This window comes from Jatropha curcas, chromosome 7 (assembly GCF_041381405.1).
Source record: "Jatropha curcas cultivar XTBG-Jc1 chromosome 7, XTBG_Jcur_1.0, whole genome shotgun sequence".
Taxonomy (NCBI): Eukaryota; Viridiplantae; Streptophyta; class Magnoliopsida; order Malpighiales; family Euphorbiaceae; genus Jatropha; species Jatropha curcas.
Window position 1 is genome coordinate 18413949 of NC_143157.1, and position 20831 is coordinate 18434779.

The 20831-nt window shown below is 31.9% G+C and overlaps 1 pseudogene across 1 annotated transcript; it reads left to right on the top strand.

The window, feature by feature from the left end:
* Window positions 1–857: 857 nt before the first annotated feature.
* LOC105637039 (fatty acyl-CoA reductase 3-like) lies at window positions 858–6804 on the top strand (annotated as a pseudogene). Its single transcript, XR_016321862.1, has 10 exons — window positions 858–971; window positions 1054–1157; window positions 2018–2220; window positions 2311–2411; window positions 4336–4528; window positions 5038–5177; window positions 5322–5403; window positions 5725–5994; window positions 6423–6550; window positions 6651–6804. The product of XR_016321862.1 is annotated as a fatty acyl-CoA reductase 3-like (transcript).
* The last annotated feature ends 14027 nt before the right edge of the window (window positions 6805–20831 follow it).

Here is a 20831-nt window from a genome sequence, read left to right on the forward strand (position 1 = left end):
TTTTTTTTTTATTTTACTCCTTAAAATAGTAAATTTTTTCGATTTTACCTTCCTAACTTTTGAAATTTTTTTTAGCCCCATAACTTTAATTTCTAGCTTCGTCATTGTCCATATCATACAGTAACAATTTATCGTTGCACCAAAATTCCCCTCCTAGATCTTAAATATTGGGGGATAAAAATAAAAATTAGAAAAAAAAAATAAAAGTAGATTAACATGCCAATATATATCTATACTTTTAAAAATAAAAATAAAATATATAGGGAACAAAATTCAATTATTAAAAAATTTTGGGGCCAGGATGCCTCTCTAATGTTATGTTTGGGAAAGGAAGGAAAATAAGGGATTATCGTTACTATCTATTTTCCCTCCTTACTTTTCATTCTATGTTTGGTTTGAGAGGAAAAATACGAGGAGGAAGAAATTTTCACTCTATATATCTCTACTACTCTCTCTCCATTTTCTCTCCAATTTGGAGAGATTGTATTTTTATGGGCCCTGGAGAATTTTAATGGTTATTTTGATTCCTTTCATATTTTCTTTAAGGTATCCAAACAAGGAAAATTACTTCCCCTACTTATTTTCCACCCTAATTTTCTTTCCTCCATAAAAATCCTTCTTTCCAAACAAACTGTAAGTTTAACGTGTGGTAATGCTCTGCCGTGGGTTTGGTATGATTAATGATTTTCAACAAATGATCTAAAGCTTTCTACCAAACAAAATAAATGATCTAAAGCTACCTAGTACCTAGTACCTAGTACCTAGTGCCTTCGCTGCAGAAAAACATGATTAGCAGTAAAGAAATAGTTGGCATATAGTAAATTAACTTATTATAAATATGCATATGAAACGGGACGCAACAGAACACAATTAATCGTAGTTTTGAATAGCAGTGGAGATGGAAAATATAATGCAGTTTCTTGAGCATAAGACTGGCTTAGTCACAGGCGTAACTGGATTTCTTGCAAAGGGTACATTCTCTCCCTCCTCAATGCAGAATGTGAAACAAGAAATGCCTGAATTCTAATTATTTTCTTGTCTAACTAAACACAGTTTTCTTGGAGAAGCTATTAAGGGTACAACCAAATGTGAAGAAGCTTTATCTTCTTTTAAGAGCTGCAGATACTTCTTCTGCAAATCAGCGGTTCTATAATGAGGTTGTTATTTTAATTTTGAATATTTTCTTGCTTATTTTTTGAACAAAGGTTTTGAATTATATAATACTAGACATTCATTTTCTAACAGTTAAATAATCAAAATAAAGTATACAGTTACTTTCGTTATTATGTTATAAATACACGTAGGAAAGTGGCTTTAGTGCAACCGTAATCTCTGCAAACGCAGGGAGAAGGATATGGGGGTGTTGAATCGGGTGACATTATATCCGATGACAAGGTTTAAATACACGAATAACTATATAAACTTCAAGATATATTATATAAAAATCATTAAGGAATGCCCCTCAAAAAAAAAAAAAAAATCATTAAGGAATGTTAAAATATAAGAACCCGTTTTAATTCCATGAATAGGTTGTAAATGAGTTGAGCTGGACTCTAGTGAGCTCGGTCTGAAGATATGCTCAAGTTTAGAAATTTGAATTCATGCAGTTTGTTTAAAAATAGCCAAAACTCGAGCTTGGCTAAGGTTCGACTCGATAAACATAAACGAGCTGAGCTCTAACTTGAAATCTATCAAATCTAAATGATGTTATTTTAATGTCGGTCGCTTATTAAGTTAGCTCTTGTGAGCTCAACTTGACTGAATAAAGTTGGCATGCGAATTGACTTTGAGCTTGGCTCAATTACATTGGCTCGCGAGACAATGAGCTGAGCTTCTAGCAGCTCATGAGCAACTTGTACCGTTTACAGCTTTATAGATGAAGACCCCTAGCTGCATCATCAATCATTTCTATAGTCCACAAATGTTTATGTTTTTTTTTTTTTTTTTTTTTTTTTTTTTTTTTTGACATTTAGTCCACAAATGTTATAGATATTGAACTTTCACTTTCACATTATAGGTGATAGGGAAGGACTTGTTTAGGGTTGTAAAGGAAAAATTGGGTGCAAATCTAAATTCTATTATCGCAAAAAAGATTGTCATTGTCGCTGGCGATGTCAGTTATGAGGACTTGGGGGTTAAAGACTCTTCCTTGAGAGAAGAAATGATTAATGATTTGGATTTTATCCTTAATTTTGCAGCCACCACCAGATTTGATGAGAGGTAATTAATTTGTTGATATTCACTTTAATTATTATTTTATCTTATTATTTAATATTTTTCACTTTTGAATGATTAACTTTTGTGGAACAGATATGATGTTGCACTTGGTACCAATACATTGGGAGCTAAGAACGTTTTGTGCTTTGCCAAAAATTGCCTCAAATTGAAATTGCTTATTCATGTATCTACAGGTTTGTATAAAAAATTTCAGTAATTTTAGGAGAGTGTATTGAACTAAGAGTCTGTTAAATTTTAAAAGATTTTAAAATTTCAATAGTATTCAATCTATATTCTTTTGGAGTTTATTGAAATTGTGTGGTATTTGGTATTCAAAAATTGCTAATTTAGAAGGATTTTATAAAACTATTAATTTCATTGAATTTTAGAGTGCTAAGAATGAATAAAAGAGTCATTCACAAATCCGTTACCCAACCAAAGATTTTAAAAATCTTTTAAAATCTAATAAAGTCTTAATTCAATACACGCCTTAAATAATGATGGAAGCGGGCAAATACTTGTGAATTTTAAACTACTTGTGTAGATATCCGTTTAAAATTTTACGACTCGTATCCGTTCTAAATTCGTTTAAATACCCATTTAAGTACCTGTATTTGACCGTTTAAATTTTTACTATCCGTATTTGTGCAAAACTCATTTAAAGTACCTCTAAAACGGATAAGGTACTCATGAATCTTAACTATCCAAATTTAAATTTATTTAAAATACATTTTTTTACTAATAATGGATAGGGTACCTGCAGGTAACCACTATCGAACGTATTTAATATAACTGGTAATGGGTAGCGGGTATCCAAAGATCTATACCCATTCCCTATCCGTATCCGTTACGGTAGTAATTTCATTATCCATATCTGTTTCAAACTCATTTATAACTACATATATCCTCTTTAAATGGATCGGAGTGGAGCGACTATCCTAAAATACCCATACCACTTCCATCATAACCCCTTTAGGGTGTAAAACAATGTATTAATTATTGGATTAATTTCGAATTAATTCATGTGCTGAGAATTTGATATTTTGACAAAAATTAATATTAATGCTGCTGCTAATTTTCAGAATTAATTTAATTGTTTTTTGAAATTTTTATGCTTTGGTTTCAATTAAATAATGATTTAATCAAATAAAAAAAATTAAAACAGCTTTGAAATAGTCGAAGAACTGAAGGATATAATTTGCCATTATTATGGCCAGATTGCTAGGCTCCATGAGTCGCAAGCGACGAACCATACATCGGGCCTGTCTCGATGTGCACTGCCTCCTTGCGTGAGCTCCGGTAGCTGGGATAGGTTTTGGCTAGTGGTAATTGCTGGTTATATATATATATATATATATATATATATATATATATATATATGTAAACTTGCATTTTTCAACAAGACAGTCATCGTTCAGTCAAGGACGAGAAGTCTGAGGTTTTCCGACCACATCGCGGTTGTTCTGGGAGCACAAAATGGCTGTCGACGGTGCTAGCCATTGTAGGTCTTCCACTGTCGACGGCAATAAGGTTTTAATAAAGAAAAAACGTTTTTGAAGATGATGACATATTTTACTTTTTGATCCCTCATTATTTTATAGTTTATCAATTGGACTTTAAAACTTTTTAATTTGTTCAATTAGGTCCTCAAATTAATTTTCATTGCATATGTAAAACTTATTGTCATTCCATCAAAGTCAATCAAAATCTTTAAAAAAAGTCCTAACAATTCCATAAAACTCAATGTAGAATTCTAATGGAATCTGCGAAAATCTTAGAAAATCCTTCAATTCCGTCAAACTTAACAATTCTTTTAAAATCTAACACAATCCTAATCCAATACACTCTCATTAATTCTTTTTAGATTACATATAGCAGAAGATCAAGGATAAATTTTAATGTCCAATTTAATTCATACAAGACTAACATCGGTTGTCTCAGATTTAATCTTATAATCAAAGTAACGATTTTTGATACATAAATTCTTGTTATAGTGCAAATAAGTTCCATAAGTGTGAAAACTCTAGTCTCTCCCCAAAAATTTCAAGAAACAATTCTTGGGAAATTGCGGAGTTGAACCAAACTAATCGATTAATTAGGTTTGGTTTGATTTTGCAGCGTATGTTTGTGGGGAAAGTTCAGGGCTTATAATGGAGAAACCATATCAATTGGGAGAGGCACTCAATGGTGTCTTAGGATTAAATATTGTGGAAGAGAAGAAATTGATAGATAGAAAATTAAATCAACTTCAACGTGAGGGAGCTACAGAAGCAAACATTAAAAAGGCTATGATAGATATGGGGATTGAAAGGTAATTTACAATTAATTTTACTTAGCTTTTTTTTTTTTTTTTTTTTTTTTTTTTTTTTTTTCTGATGTAGTGTTTTGATCAAGTGAAAATATTATCCCTATTATTTATAGTATTCGACGGCGTAATATTTATACTAGTTTGGGATAGAGGATTATTAAATGTTAATCTCTCTAACTTTGATGAAATGCTAATAAAACAGTTGAGAGTGACTAAAACAGTAAGCAATGGCGGATCTACATTATAAAATGAGGATTATTAATTAAGGACATGAAGCTACTAATGAGCAATGGCGGATCTACAACATGAAATGTTTCTTTTTTGAATTTTTCTATTAAATATATGTAATTTATTTAAATTTATCAATAAATTTCAATTTATTTATGTCTTTGACCTTTCTTTTTCTAAAAGATTATATATTAACTCCGGATAAAAATATTTTTAGATCCGCCATTGCTAATGAGTGTGCAATTTATATATACTAACTTAGCTTTAAATTGTTATTGTGTTAGAGCAAAAACCTATGGATGGCCAAACACATATGTATTTACCAAGGCAATGGGAGAAATGATTGTAGGACATTTGAAGGAAAATCTGCCAATGGTGATCGTACTTGGAGAGAACCTTTTCCTGGTTGGATTGAAGGTGCAAGGTAATTATCAAAAATATATTCAAGATAATTAATGAATTTTCTTGAACTTGTATTAGCATTCATTTATATATAATCATAATAATATTCTTTCCTTGTTTTTACATACGAAAGAATTATTAATTATACATATCTGCGTGGTTGCAGAACCATCGATGCCTTGACTGTTGGTTATGGCAGTGGAAAAATATCGTTCTTTGCTGGTGATGTTACAGCAATAATTGATGTGGTGAGCAAAAGAAAACAAATATATCTTCTTATATTTCGATATTATTCAGCAAATAGCTAGATTTGATATAATGAAGACAAAATATTTATACTGTAGATTTTAATTAGTATATCAAATGATTTTAAAATTTTTCTTTAAAAATCCTTTTCACAAAAGCATTTCAAAATTTTTTTTTTTCTAACTAGATTTTGCTTTGCATAAATATTGATCAAAGTACATATTGAAAACAAGGAAAAAGAAGTAAGAAAATTTGAATCTAATTAATAAAAAATATTAAGGCGTTAATTGTTTTCAAAAACTAATTAGATTTAGTGTATGCAGATACCAGCAGACATGGTGGTGAACACAATAATAGCAGCTATGATGGTTCATGCAAATAATCAACCATGTGAACTAGTTTATCATGTAGGATCATCGATAGGAAATCCTATAAGATACTCTAATTTTAGAGATTACTTGTACTTTTACTTCACAAGCAAACCATGGATCCTCCAAAACGGGAAGCCAGTCAAGGTTGCCAAACCTACAATTTTGATCACCATGGTTAACTTTCATAGATATATAGCAATTCATTATTTGCCTTGGTTAAAGGTAAGTTCATAATTCTCCTATCTAGTTAAATAATCATGCATTTGTTAATTTTCTTGTTAGCGTGCTAATTTTTTTTAAAAGGGTTTATTCTATAATAATTTTGACTAATTATCTTTAGAATCGTAAATAATTTAAATTTTTCGTGAATTGATCAAGATTTAGGTTAAAAAAAATGCTTATTTGAGTTCATTTCATAAGCTTAATATTCTGAACTCGAGCCTGCTTATTATTGCGCTTATTTAATAAACAAGCGGAGCTTGAACTTTGAAATTGCAAGCTCGTTTAACATGTAAAAATGAATTATAACACGTGAATATGATTTACGAAACACGGAAGGTAGTCTAAAAATTGATCAAAGGCAAACAATGTTAATCTCTTTCTATTGTATTTATGCTAATTATTTTTTCTTTTCAAAAAAATTCTTGCAGGTACTAAAATTGGCAAACACAATATCTTGCGATTATTTTCAAGGCACATATAATAATCTCAACAGAAAAATCAAATGTGTGACGCGCTTAGTTGAGCTGTACCAACCATACCTATTTTTCCATGGAATGTATGTAATTGTTGCTCAATATATACAAGCAATTATATTGTTTTTCCAAAATCCATACTTATATTATTAAATTTGAATCTTGCTTTTTCTTATTTTGCAGTTTTGATGACTCAAACACAAATAAGTTACTAGGAATAGCTAAAGATAATGGTACGGAGACAAACAACTTTTTTTTCGATGTCAAGTCTATTGATTGGGATGATTACTTTATAAATACACATATTCCTAGTATTGTAAAATATGTTCTCAAATAATAAGTGTTGTGAAAGCAATGAATATCCTATATGTACTAGATGTCCATCTTCCTAATTTGTGTAGGAGTTTATTTTTCCAATCAGGGTACTCTACATACATATATATATATATATATATATATATATATATATATATATATATATATATATATATATATATATGGTTTCTCATCAATAATAATGATGCTCGTATTTTTCTCTCCATTACCTCTCTATTCTTTTCCTTTTTTTATTATTTTATAGAGCAATACTAAATGGCTCATTTTGAGCCTGGCACAACAAGAATCAATAAGAATCTCTGAATATAAAATGTCCACATTGCCCTTAACAATTTTTTTTTTTTTTTTTTTTTGTAACTGAAAATTTGAATTTAAAAATTATTCTCTCTCTCCTATTTTAACAATAGTAAATTGACAAAACCACATGTCCCAAATAAACGATTTTTTTTATAGGTTGCTTTAAGCACTCTCTCTCCTCTCACATCCCTAACCCCCAAAACCTTTTCACCAAACAAAAGCTCTCATCTTCTTCCATTGACACCACCGGAAAAAAGAGTTGTTATAGTGACATGAATCCATTGGAGAAGAAAGCTAAGGTATTTGTAGTTTTTTGCGGAATTGAAACTGGGGTTTTTGATTCTTAGCCAGAATGCGCATCTTGAGTCTTTAGGCATCAGCAATGGTTTGTTTAAATTCTATGAAAGCAAGGACGATGCTTTGAAATTCCGTCATGTGCTTTGGCACTTGACCAACAAATAGCTTAACGCTGTCTTCGCTCAATTTCTTCTCCTTTTTACCCTTCACCATTAATGCCGATAAACCACAGACAAACAGAGAAACACACACACGCACTGTCTCTCTCTCTCTCTCTCTTTCTGGTTTTTGTTCCTCTCTCTAGAATTTGTTGGTTGTTTCTTGTTGTGGGGTCCCTCCAACATGTGGGACCCACAAAAGTTTGAAAAGAAAAAAAAAAGAGAAAGAAGAGATTCAAACGTGTGGGACCCACACACGTTTGAATGAAGAAAAAAAAAACACGTTTTTGTGGCAGTCAAAGAGGACGGTGCCAAACAAAAGAAAAAAAAAGGAAAGAAAGAAAAAAAAGGGATAAGTGGATGCGTGATTAACGCGTCCACTGCATCCCCTTCTCCTATAAATAGAAGAAGGATTCTCCTTAAACAGATGTACAAAAACATAAAACCATTATACATAGTTAAGTGTATAAAATTTTAGGAAAGGGTTCCTAAAATTGGGAAAGAGAGAAAATAGTGAGGAAATTATTTTTGGGGTGTTTTTGGGAAACACTTTGTGTGCCACTATTTTTTGTAATCTCTTTTGTACCTACTATTTTTAGTAGAAGAATTATTTGGAGTTTTTGTCCCGTGGACGTAGCCCATAACAGTTGAAGGGTGAATCGCGTAAATCTCGGTGTTCTTATTTTTCATCTGGCATTTACGGTAATTATTTAATTTTTACAGTGGTTATTATTTCTGGTGGATTCGATCGTCAATATTCAATATTTAATTATTGGAGGTATATGTGGTAATAGTAATTTTATTTTACTTTTACCACCGGTATTTTTCCGCGGGCCCCACTCGGGATCAGTTAGAATCCCAACAACTGGTATCAGAGCCTTTGGTTAGTAAATTCTGTCAAAGTTACTATTCACGTGAATAGTGAATTTCATGAATAGTGAAATTTTGTCAGATTTAGAATTCAGCATGGCTAACGACGGGGCAATGATCAAATTGACGGATTCGAATTATTCAATGTGGAAATCCAGAATGGAGGACTACCTCAATTGTAAAGATTTGTACGATCCAATTGAAGGTGACAGTGCAAAGCCGGAAGAAATGAAAGAAAGGCAGTGGGAGAAATTAAAAAAGCAGACATTGGGTACAATACGCCAATGGATAGATGCTAGCCTGTACAACCATGTGAGAAATGAAAAAGATCCCCAAGTTCTCTAGAAGAAATTGGAGAATATGTACGAGGCTACGAATGCTCAAGGAAAAGTCTTTATGATGCGTAAAGTCATGAACTTGAAGTTATCAGAGGGACGATCAATTACACAACACCTGAACGATTTTGAAGGACTCGTAACTGAGTTAGCAGTTAGCGGTATGTCCTTAGAAGATGAGATGCAAGCATGCCTACTGTTGGGATCTCTACCGGATAGCTGGGATACTCTTGTGGTATCATTGAGTAACTCAGCTCCAAATGGTGTGGTAACTATGTCTATGGTAAAGAATAGACTACTTAATGAGGAACTACGAAGAAGAGATGTTGCTAGTACCAGTTCACAAGCCCTTGTCACAGAGAATAGGGGCCGGAGCAAGAGTAGAGGTCTAAGGCATGTAAAGTCAGGTGGTAGATCCAAGTCTAGAGAGATGAGAAAATGTTACCATTGCGGTAAGGAGGGTCATCTCAAAAGAAATTGTTGTTTACTCAAACAAGATAATGCAGACCGAAGACAGGAGAATGACAGAAATACATCTGCTACAGTCTCAGGAGAAGATGGTGAGATGACTTTAGTCACTCATGATGCAGATTGTTGTCATGTTGGAGATGCAGATACCGAGTGGATAGTAGACTCCGGTGCTTCATACCACTGTGTTCCAAAAAGGGAATATTTTTTCACTTATAAAGCAGGAAACTTTGGCACTATTAAAATGGGAAATAATAGTGTCTCGCAAGTGGTGGGAATTGGTGATATCTGTATAAAGACAAGTGTCGGGTGCACATTAACACTTAAAAATGTGAGACATATCCCCGATCTTCGGTTGAACCTATTGTCTGTGAGTGTACTGGACAAGGAAGGCTATCACCATCATACAGGTGGTGGTAATTGGAAACTCACCAAAGGATCTTTGGTGGTGGCGAGAGGAAAATTATGTTGCTCGCTGTATAAGACGCACGCAATAATATATGCGGGTCAACTAAATACAGTTGAAGATGATGCTTCACCAAATTTGTGGCATAGGCGGCTGGCACACGTTAATGAGAAAGGATTGAATATGTTGGCTAAGAAGTCCCTCATCCCATTAGCCAAAGGTAAAATAAACCCTTGTGATTATTGTTTATTTGGGAAGCAACATCGGGTCTCATTTTTGAAAAGCTCTAGAAGGAGAGACAACAAGTTGGAGTTGGTACACTCTGACGTGTATGGTCCTATGGAAGTAGAATCACTTGGAGGAAGTAGGTATTTTCTTACCTTCATTGATGATTTCTCGCGAAAAACATGGATATATTTGTTGCGCACAAAAGACCAAGTATTCCATGTGATGGTGGAAAGGGAGACTGGAGTGGCATTGAAGTGTTTGCGCACAAATAATGGTGGTGAATATATCTCTAAGGAGTTTAGAGATTATTGTAGTCAGCACGGTATCAGGCATGAAAAGACAGTTCCTGGTACGCCTCAACACAACGGCGTTGCTGAACGGATGAATCGCACCATTGTTGAGAGAGTCAGATCAATGCTCAAAATGGCCAACTTACCTAAGCCATTTTGGGGAGAAGCTGTCAACACAGCTATCTACCTAATCAACCGACTACCTTTAGCACCATTGGATTTTGATATCCCGGAGAAGGTCTAGACAGGTAGGAATATTTCATACTCTCACCTGAGGGTATTTGGCTGCAAGGCATTTATGCATGTTCCGAAGGAGCAGAGATCAAAGCTTGATGACAAGTCAGTTCCTTGCACTTTTGTTGGTTATGGAGATGAAGAGTTTGGCTACAGGTTATGGGACCCAGTGAAAAAGAAAGTTGTCCGGAGCTGAGACGTAGTATTCCATGAGAATGAGATCGTGGGAGATACAACTTGTGAAGAATCCACAAGTGATGGTGTTGTTGATATTACACCAGGAAGCATTCCTACAGAAGATGCCACAGGAGGAGGAATGCCAGAATCAGAACAAGCAGAAGAAGAAGAGCCAGTTGTAGGGGATCAAGAAACAATTGTAGATGATAACATTGATGCAGAGGGTGTTGAGCAGGGGGAGCCAGAGAACCCCATTACACCAGAAGAAGTTGAACCTCAGTTAAGAAGGTCAACCAGAGAACGCCAACCATCTACAAGGTACCCTAGTTTTGATTACATTTTAATTACTGATGAGGGGGAGCCAGAAAGTTTCCAAGATGTGCAATCTTGCAAAGATAGAGATTGCTGGACAAAGGTCATGCAAGAAGAGATGAATTCTTTAAAAAAGAATGACACGTATGAGCTGGTGAAACTTCCAAAAGGGAAGAGAACACTCAAGAACAAATGGTTGTACAAACTGAAGAAAGATGATGGCAACCTAGTGAGATGCAAAGCTCGATTGGTCATCAAAGGCTTTACTTAAAAGAAAGGTATTGACTTTGATGAGATTTTTTCACCAGTTGTGAAGATGAGTTCTATTCGAGTTGTGCTAGGTCTAGTAGCCAGTTTGAATCTTAAGTTGGAGCAGCTTGATGTAAAGACCGCATTCTTGCATGAGGATCTAGAGGAAGAAATCTATATGGAATAACCAGAAGGTTTCAAGGTAAAGGGAAAAGAGGACATGGTTTGTTGCTTGAAGAAGAGCTTGTAGGGGTTGAAACAAGCACCGCGACAGTGGTATAAAAAGTTTGATTCTTTCATGATGAATCAAGGATACAAAAGGACAGATGCAGATCCTTGTGTATATGTTCAGAAATTCCCTGATGGTAAATTTATCATCCTTCTCTTATATGTTGATGATATGCTAATCGTTGGACCAGATGCACACATGATTAGCAAGTTAAAGAGTGATTTGTTAAAAGCATTTGACATGAAGGATTTGGGATCAGCAAGGCGAATTCTCGGAATGGAGATTATTCGAGACAGAAAGTCTTGCAGGTTATGGTTATCGCAGGAAAAATATATTGAACGAGTTCTAGAGAGGTTCAATATGAAGAATGCTAAACCAGTTAGCACTCCGCTTGCCGCTCACTTCAAGTTGAGTAAGAAATCCTACCCATCAACAGAGAAAGAAAAAGGAGATATGTCAAATGTTACATATTCTTCAGCGGTCGGAAGTTTAATGTATGCAATGGTGTGTACGAGACCAGATATCGCTCATGCACTTGGCGTTGTGAGCCGATTTCTGTCAAATCCCCAGAAGACACATTGGGAAGCAGTGAAGTGGATCTTCAGATACCTGAGAGGAACTTCAAAGTTATGTTTAACTTTTGGAGGTGAAAAGTCTGCACTTGTTGGTTATACAGATGCAGATATGGCTGGTGATCTTGATGAAAGAAAATCTACATCAGGATACCTATTTACATTCTCAGGGGGAGCTCTTTCATGGCAGTCAAGATTGTAGAAATGTGTTTGATTATCAACGACTGAAGCAGAGTACGTTGCAGGAAAGGAAATGCTTTGGTTAAAGAGATTCTTTCAAGAATTGGGTGTGCAGCAGGAAGAATATATAGTTAATTGTGATAGTCAAAGTGCATTAGTCTTGAGCAAAAATACTATGTATCATGCACGGACGAAGCACATTGATGTAAGATATCATTGGCTTAGACTTGCCATTGAAGAGAAGCAGTTCCAGATGCGGAAAATCCACACTGACAGAAATGCTGCAGATATTTTGACAAAGGTTGTTCCAAAGGAGAAGTTCGAGTTATGTGTCAAAGCAGCAGGGATGGAGAGTCCCACCATGTAGTCGGGAGGGGGAGAATTGTTGTGGGGTCCCTCCAACATGTGGGACCCACAAAAGTTTGAAAAGAAAAAAAAAAAAGAGAAAGAAGAGATTCAAACGTGTGTGACCCACACACGTTTGAATGAAGAAAAAAAAAAAATACGTTTTTGTGGCAGTCAAAGAGGACGGTGCCAAACAAAAGAAAAAAAAAGGAATGAAAGAAAAAAAGGGATAAGTGGACGTGTGATTAACGCGTCCACTGCATCCCCGATTCTCCTTAAATATATGTACAAAAACATAAAAGCATTATACATAGTTAAGTGTATAAAATTTTAGGAAAGGGTTCCTAAAATTGAGAAAGAGAGAAAATAGTGAGGAAATTATTTTTGGGGTGTTTCTTGGGAAACACTTTGTGTGCCACTATTTTTTGTAATCTCTTTTGTACCTACTATTTTTAGTAAAAGAATTTGGAGTTTTTGTCCCGTGGACGTAGCCCATAAAAATTGAAGGGTGAACCACGTAAATCTCAGTGTTCTTATTTTTCATCTGGCATTTACGGTAATTATTTAATTTTTACTGTGGTTATTATTTCTGGTGGATTCGATCGTCAATATTCAATATTTAATTATTGGAGGTATATATGGTAATAATAATTTTATTTTACTTTTATCACCGATATTTTTCCGCGGGTCTCACTCGGGATCAGTTAGAATCCCAACATTTCTCTCTCTAGATTCTTGTTGGCTTTATTTTTCTATTTTTTCTTCGAAGAGTCGTCGTTGGGAAATTGGGGTTTAGAAACTCCAGGATGGAGAATTCATTGCTCAAGTATGTTTATTTGACTTGTAGTGGCTACTTTTTGGTGCTTGAGCTGACTTATGTGAATGGTCAATTGATTGATGATTTCGAAGATTATTACTGTCTTCCTGTCTCTGATTATGTTCATTCTGGTAAAAATTGATAACCCTTTTTATCACATTTTCCATCAAAAAAGAACTATATTTATCACATTTATGCATTTTTCATGTAGAAAAACAAGCAATGGAAAAATAATAATGATAGAAAGATATGTTCTAGTCTAGAAACTAATGCACATTGCTTCCCATTCTATCAGTTGGGTTAAGAAGGAGATAACTTTTCCTTTAGCTTGTAGATGGTATTAATCTTTTTCATGTGCTCATCTGTCAGCTTCTGGAAGAAGCAAGCAATGTTAACGCGGTGTTCTAACAAAGAAGGCAGGGTATAAAGTCTATCTTATTCGTCGTCACAAGAAAATGAAAGAGGATATGAACTAAGGATACCATTAACATGACAGCAACAAAATCAGAAAAATGAAAAAATAAAATTCATAAACCCCTAAAATTGAAAGCATATGCCTACTAAAATTTTATAACTATATCACATAATTAAAACACCACAAGATATTTTCAGCAGCACCAATTGCAGCATGCCATGATGCTATAGAATAGTTTAGTTTCCCTACCCCGAAAAGGGAAGTCAGATGAGAAAAAGACAAGTAAAAGGGGAATACTAAAATTTGATAAACGTGGACTCTTGGTTTACGTGGGACAATACATGAGTTTGCAGCAACGTAAGTATTATAGTAGTAAATATTATCTATCCTTAAAAAGAATTTCACAATAATTAAAAATTATATATTCACAAGCACCCTTCTCCTCATGCCACATGTATAGCATGCAGGCTACACACTTTTTACGTGCAACAAGTGAAACATTTGCATTCACGTTATCCAACACAAGAAATCATTATTTTTTGCCCTCCTATAGTGCACCGTTTCCTGCCTAAATTCAAGAAAAGCCATTGCTGTAATTCAACAAGCCAAAATTCTTGTTGATTCTTGTTGTGATAGGCTTAGCATGAGTCAAACATCTTTATTCTATTTTATTGTATTCTTGTTATATTGTGTCAATCTTCTTTCTACCATTTCTTGATCAAATGGCTTAAAGAAAAAAAAAATAAATAAATTGATCTAATCACCTAAAAGAAAAACTTGTGGTTTGCAATTTGTGAGTTTAAATTTATGCATCAAAAGGGAATTCTTTATATATTATTGAGTATTATATTGATTTGATTAATCATGTTCAAATATTCAATTATATCGAGTATTAAACATAATTGAATAATTGAATTATGTTTAATTTAAATTTGATTAATAAAAAAAGCCAATCGTTACTCTTTGTTTGAAAGCGATAAGAGTTATTACTCATAAAATAAAAAAAATCCTATTACAAAATTCTATTGCTTGAAAATTATGGTAGCCAACTTCTGAACGAAATTTATAAATTTGTATTACAAACCATAATAAACAATATTGTTTACAGTAACCAATGGCGTAAACCGTTGTGGTCTTCACATTTCTTGTGTTCCATATTACTCATAACAGAGGGTAATAAACCCATTAATAAATCATACGCAGCCAACCCGCATCTACAGAATCAGCATCAAGAAAGAATCTAATCTCAAGCCCATAGAAGCTGCAAAAGCATCCTCTGCTAAACAATCTGCAACATCGTTGACCTCTCTGTAAATCTTGATTAAATGAACCTTCCAATGCTTGCTCAGTACGTCACGAATTGCGCCAACTAAATTACTCAGTCAAAACGAGCTATTCATAATGCCATGAATGATATCAATCACACTTTGAGAATCTGTTTGCACAAGTAATTGTTTCCAACTCCAATCCCAAGCAACACCATTAAATATTGAACCTAACCTATCAAATACTGAACCGGTGGGTTATGAATGGATTGAGTGCAGATTCAATCTAAATCTACGGGTCAATTAAATGATAAATAGCACAAATAATTTTAAATAAAATATAACTATTTAGGAAGATTAACCAACAACATTAAATATACTTGGAAACATCTTGAATTAAATTTCTTATTGGTAATAATAATAATAATTTAAGATGATGATGATGGCTAGAAGTTTGTATTTCTTATGAATGCAAAATATATCTTCCTAAATTGTACAGGACTCTATTTTTCTTATTAGGGTTTTACTTATGTATCTATATATACATGATTTCTCATCAATAATAAAAACAATATTGTATTCTCTTTTTATTTCTCTCCCTAGTTTTCTATTATTTTATAATACATTATCAGCACGATTTCATTCCACCACTTTGATTTCGTTCTACTAATCGTAAAGAGGGAATAACTTATGGTTTGTGACAACTACAGTTAGGTTTGCAAATTTAAATTTATTTACATCTAACATGTAAATTCTTTACACGTTTTAAGAATTATATTACTGATCGGGATGCTACAAAAGTCCATATGCATAAAAAAAATTTTGTACCAGTTATGTTCTTTAAATTATTTACTTTGATGGTTTGCTGCACCTCATCAATTGTGTTGAAATAGCAGGATTTTGCATGCGCCCGTCACACATGAGCATGTAAAAGTCTATTGTCCCCTGATTTTCCCCGTTAGATTTTATCTTCCTAGTGCTGTCTATTTTTAATTTATTTGCTTTTGTTAGATCGGTTTTCTCTTTTGTTGGATTTTTTTTTGTTTTTAGATTATTTGTTTAGATCTCTTGTTCAACCAGTTACGAATAATCATTTTTTTTTAGAGTTTGTTAGCTAAAATTTTAATTTACAGTTTTGATTAAGTCAAGTTATTTATTGGTTTTATGGCTTAGTACAAAATTGTATTCCCTATGCATGGAATGGTTATATTAGATTTGTTATGCTTGCAATTTACTTTTAATTATCTCTTAAATTTATTTAACATAAATTCATTTAAGGTTCATTTTTTAAAAAAGTAAATAAATAAAAGAAAGACCATAGTCTTTCAAAAGCTTATTATGAATGGATATATATATATATATATATATATATATATATATATATATATATATATATATATATAAATGCAAGATTTTAAAATTAAGATATTTTAGTAAGATATATTTTGAATTTATGATCTTTAATATTACGATCTTGAGAATTATTTGTTATTGACATTAGATCTTATAATACATTCGGTTGTTGAGAGTCTTGGAGATCAAGGATCTAACCAAAATATTGCAAAGATAATAGTTTTTCTCTATTGAATATTAATTTGATAATTAAATATTCATTTGTTTTTTTTAGAATGGATTGAAAGAAAGTTACAATTACCAAAGATTCATCAATCAATGGATGCCTTTATCGTTACAAAGCTTGTGAAACTATAAGTTGTTATAATTTTTATAGTATTAGAATTATTATTTTATTATTGTTATATATTGGCATAAATTATCCATATAGTATAAATTTTAAATTGTTCATTTATTTTTAAATATAATTGAGATATTGTTGTTATTATGATTGAAGCCTCTATTAGGTCCTGATCTAGAATTGTTAATGATATTTATATTTCGAATATATTCCTGAAGCGGCAGTATCGAGAGAGAATATTTTAAAATATATTTTAGATTTATTTCATATCTTTTTTATCAATGAGCAAAATAAAGCAATCTTAATAAAGATCATGAGGCCGCCAAATTAGATTTTGTTCCATTCCCTGAAGAGAATGGAATAACATATATATGGATGGAGCGATGCCTACCTAACTAAATCTGATGTGTTCTCTAAATTGAATGCAATAATATATAATTTGGGTGTGGATATGAATTATGAAAAAAATATACTTGTCATTGAAAATATCAATAAGATCACAATTGAAGTAATAATCTTAGCATTTGTGGTGGCCACATAATTAAAAATAAATTTTACCATCAGAAGTGATACAAATAATGTGCCATATATGGATATTGGTTATGTACTTGTTGCATGACAAAATATGAAAAGACAAATTTGGCTTTGATAGTAAAAGAATATTTTAAGACTCCAGAAGAACAAATATTACTATCTAGAGGAATAAATTTTATGCATAATGTATTGTTCCAAAGATATTCATTAAAATGGATATCATATGAAGATAACGATTGAGATAAATATGGTGGTAAACTAGAAGTTTACAAATCCAAGTACTTTAGTACTTGGCATGATCGGTGTACTTTATTACTTGGCATGATCGGTTGGACCATCCCGATTAATAATGGTGTGAAAAAGAAAATTTTAATCATTATATGGATATTTATTGAAGAACCAAAAGTTTCTTGAAATCTAATGAATTTTTCATGCTTAGTTTATTCTTAAAGCAAATTAATTATTGAGCAATCACCAAGTAGTGTTTAAATCAAACTGCTTGCATTTTCTAGAATATATAAAGTGAAATTATTGATCAATTCATCCATAATGTGGATTACTTAGGTATTTTGTGGATACATCCAAGATACATCCAAAAGATAGTTACATGGTTATTATTAACTTGCAACCTGAAGTTTGCAAAGATTATTTTTAATATGCAATCAGAAGTTTACATGATTATTTACGCAAATAATTTGATTAAGAATACAATTTTCAGATTATGTTATTAAAACAATTTATCTTGAGAATGATGAAAAGTTTACACATCAGTCCTTTAATAATTATGGCATGTGTTAATTAGGGCAACATGTTGTTGATTTTATTTATACTCAAACATATTTAAGTAGAATCATTTATTAAATGATTGTAATTAATTGCAAGACAATTATTATGAGAACGAAACTCCCTATCTTGGTAGAGGGACATGCTATTACTTGTAGTAGCACTTACTCACCTCAAGCCAATACATTATTATAAGTCCTCCCCTTTACAATTGATTTTGGATCAGGAAACAAGTATTTTCCATCTATAGATTTTTTGATGTGCGTCATATGTTCTAATTGCTTCATCACAATGCACTAAGATGGGTCCTCAAAGGAGGTTGAAAATATATGTTGGGTATAAATTTCTATCTATGATTGGATGTCTAAGATTTTTTTATGAGACATTTATCAAATGTTAAATTTGTTAATTGTTACGGATCCCATTAGGGGGAGAAAAATATGCAGATTGAAGAATATATTTATTGAAAAAGGATTATCGTCATTATATCTTAATCCTCATGTCAGGCAATGTACGTTTAAAAGTTTAAAAGATAATTTATTTGCAAAATATTGCAAATTAATTGCCAAATATATACTAGTCCAATAGGAAATAATTAAATCTCACATACTAGTTGCAAATGCTCTTATTAGAATTAAATTCCTGAAGGACAAACTACCTATGCTAATGAGTTTAAGGCATGCCTGAAGCGTGGTAGACCAATCGGTTCTAAGGATAAAAATCCTAGAAAAAGAAAAGGAGCAAATATTCAAGATAGTCAAGTTCTAGAAGAGCAAACTGTAGAAGAAATTCCTGACACGAATAATAAGTTTTCAGAGGAAATTTAGGCACCTGAAATCATTGAAAATGATGAGATCTCAATAAATAATGTCATGTCTGGACAAAGGTTGAACCGATATAAAAATAAATGTCAACGATATTTTTGTATATAATATAGCACTTGAAATTGTGAAAAATAATGAGGATATTGAGTGTTGTCTATTTGAGAACATAGACAGAATTGCTTTCCAAAATAAAACGATGCATGTGGCATTTAATTTACTTGAAAAGTAAAGTTTTGAAATTTTAGTCTGGGTATCAAGAAATGTCAAGCCAATATAATACAAATATGTATTTCTGTAAAATTAAAATGGGGTCAAAAAATACAAAGCACAACTTGTTGTATAATTGTTTTACTCAGAACTACTTTTATTATGAACATAAATACCTTTATTCGGTGGATACAACTATAATTTGATATTTGACAATTTATGAAAACTTAAAATTCGTGTAATTGGTTAGTGATTGCTTATTTACATGGCTCACTTGCTGACTTGATGTAGGTATTTATATGAAAATTTCTGAAGAATTTAAGTTGTTTGAAGCATAAAACTCAAGTTCTCGAGAAATTTATTCAATCAAATTATATAGAGTTCTATGTGAATTAATGGATAATGATATCCATGAAATATTGAAAAATGCTTGAAGTAAGCAAATCGAGACCCTAAGAAATATATTCAAGATTTCTATATGGATTAAAGAAATCTCAGTGCATATAATATAATCGCCTTAATGATATTTATGACTGAGCAAATATTATATTATTTTATTATTATATTCTATTTATATTTTATTCTATTATTGAAAGTATAATTCACATGCTTTCATACTTTTGATATTTACTTTATATGCTATCAAGGGTATGGTGCTCTCTTGATTAGTGAATATTTATTGAAGAATATTATTATATGTTCATGCAATTTTATAATGATATTTGAATATAAATTTGCCATTATTTAGTCATGACCATTATAGATTCCTGAAGAGCTTTCAAAGATTATAAATTCCTCAAAAGAAGAAATTGATTTAGATAAATATTTGATTCAGATAAATATCTCAATATGTTCAAAGTACATGCAGTATACTTGTCCAAAAAGGAACTTTCTATAATATTATAAGAAGACAATATTTCATATGCACATCTCTCTTGAAGAAAGAATATTTTAGAGGAGAAAAGAAAAATATATTTCACCAAGATTTTCTTCACTCATAGTCTTCAAAAAGAATTATGATATTGAAGTTCAATCACTCAAGCAATGATATTGTTGGTTTACTCATCAAAACACTTTCTACAAGTTTTCTGCCACAAGTTTTCCACTACAAGCTTTTTGCCACAAGTTTTGAAGGATTGATACACAAAATTGGATTATATAAACTTGAAGATCTCAAGATTTATCTTCATGAGGGGGAGTAAATACGCATTGTACTATTTTTCCCTTTAACCAAGATTTTTTTCCATTGGATTTTTCTGCTAAAGGTTTTTAATGAAACAATATTTCAACGCATATTTAAAAAAAGAACAATGTACTCTTTTTTCCTTTACTAAGATTTTTTTCCACAAAGTTTTTTCTCAGTAAGATTTAACGAGACATATTCTTTGAACAATGGACATCCAATGGAAAGTGTTATAAAATTAGTGGATATCCGATATGGGCTAGAAGTCTGTACTTCTACTTAGTGGGAACTCTATCTTCTTAATTTGTATAGGACTCTATTTTTCTTATTAGGGTTTCACTTATTTACCTATATATACATGTCTTCTCATCAATAATAAATACACTTCTTCTCCATATTCTCTTATTCTCTCTTTATTTCTCTTCCTATTTTTCTATTATTTTATAATAAATAATAATAATAACAATAATGAAAAATTTTATTGTCTAATAAGAAAGGCAACCAACAAAATTACTGGTACTTAGTAACAAATTATAAAATAAATTTTAAACTATAATATATTCCAATTGCAACATTTCATAATACGCTTTTATGAAATAAAAAAGCAACAATTTAAAAGGTATAGAAGGTCTACTAAATATATAAATAATTTAGTATTTA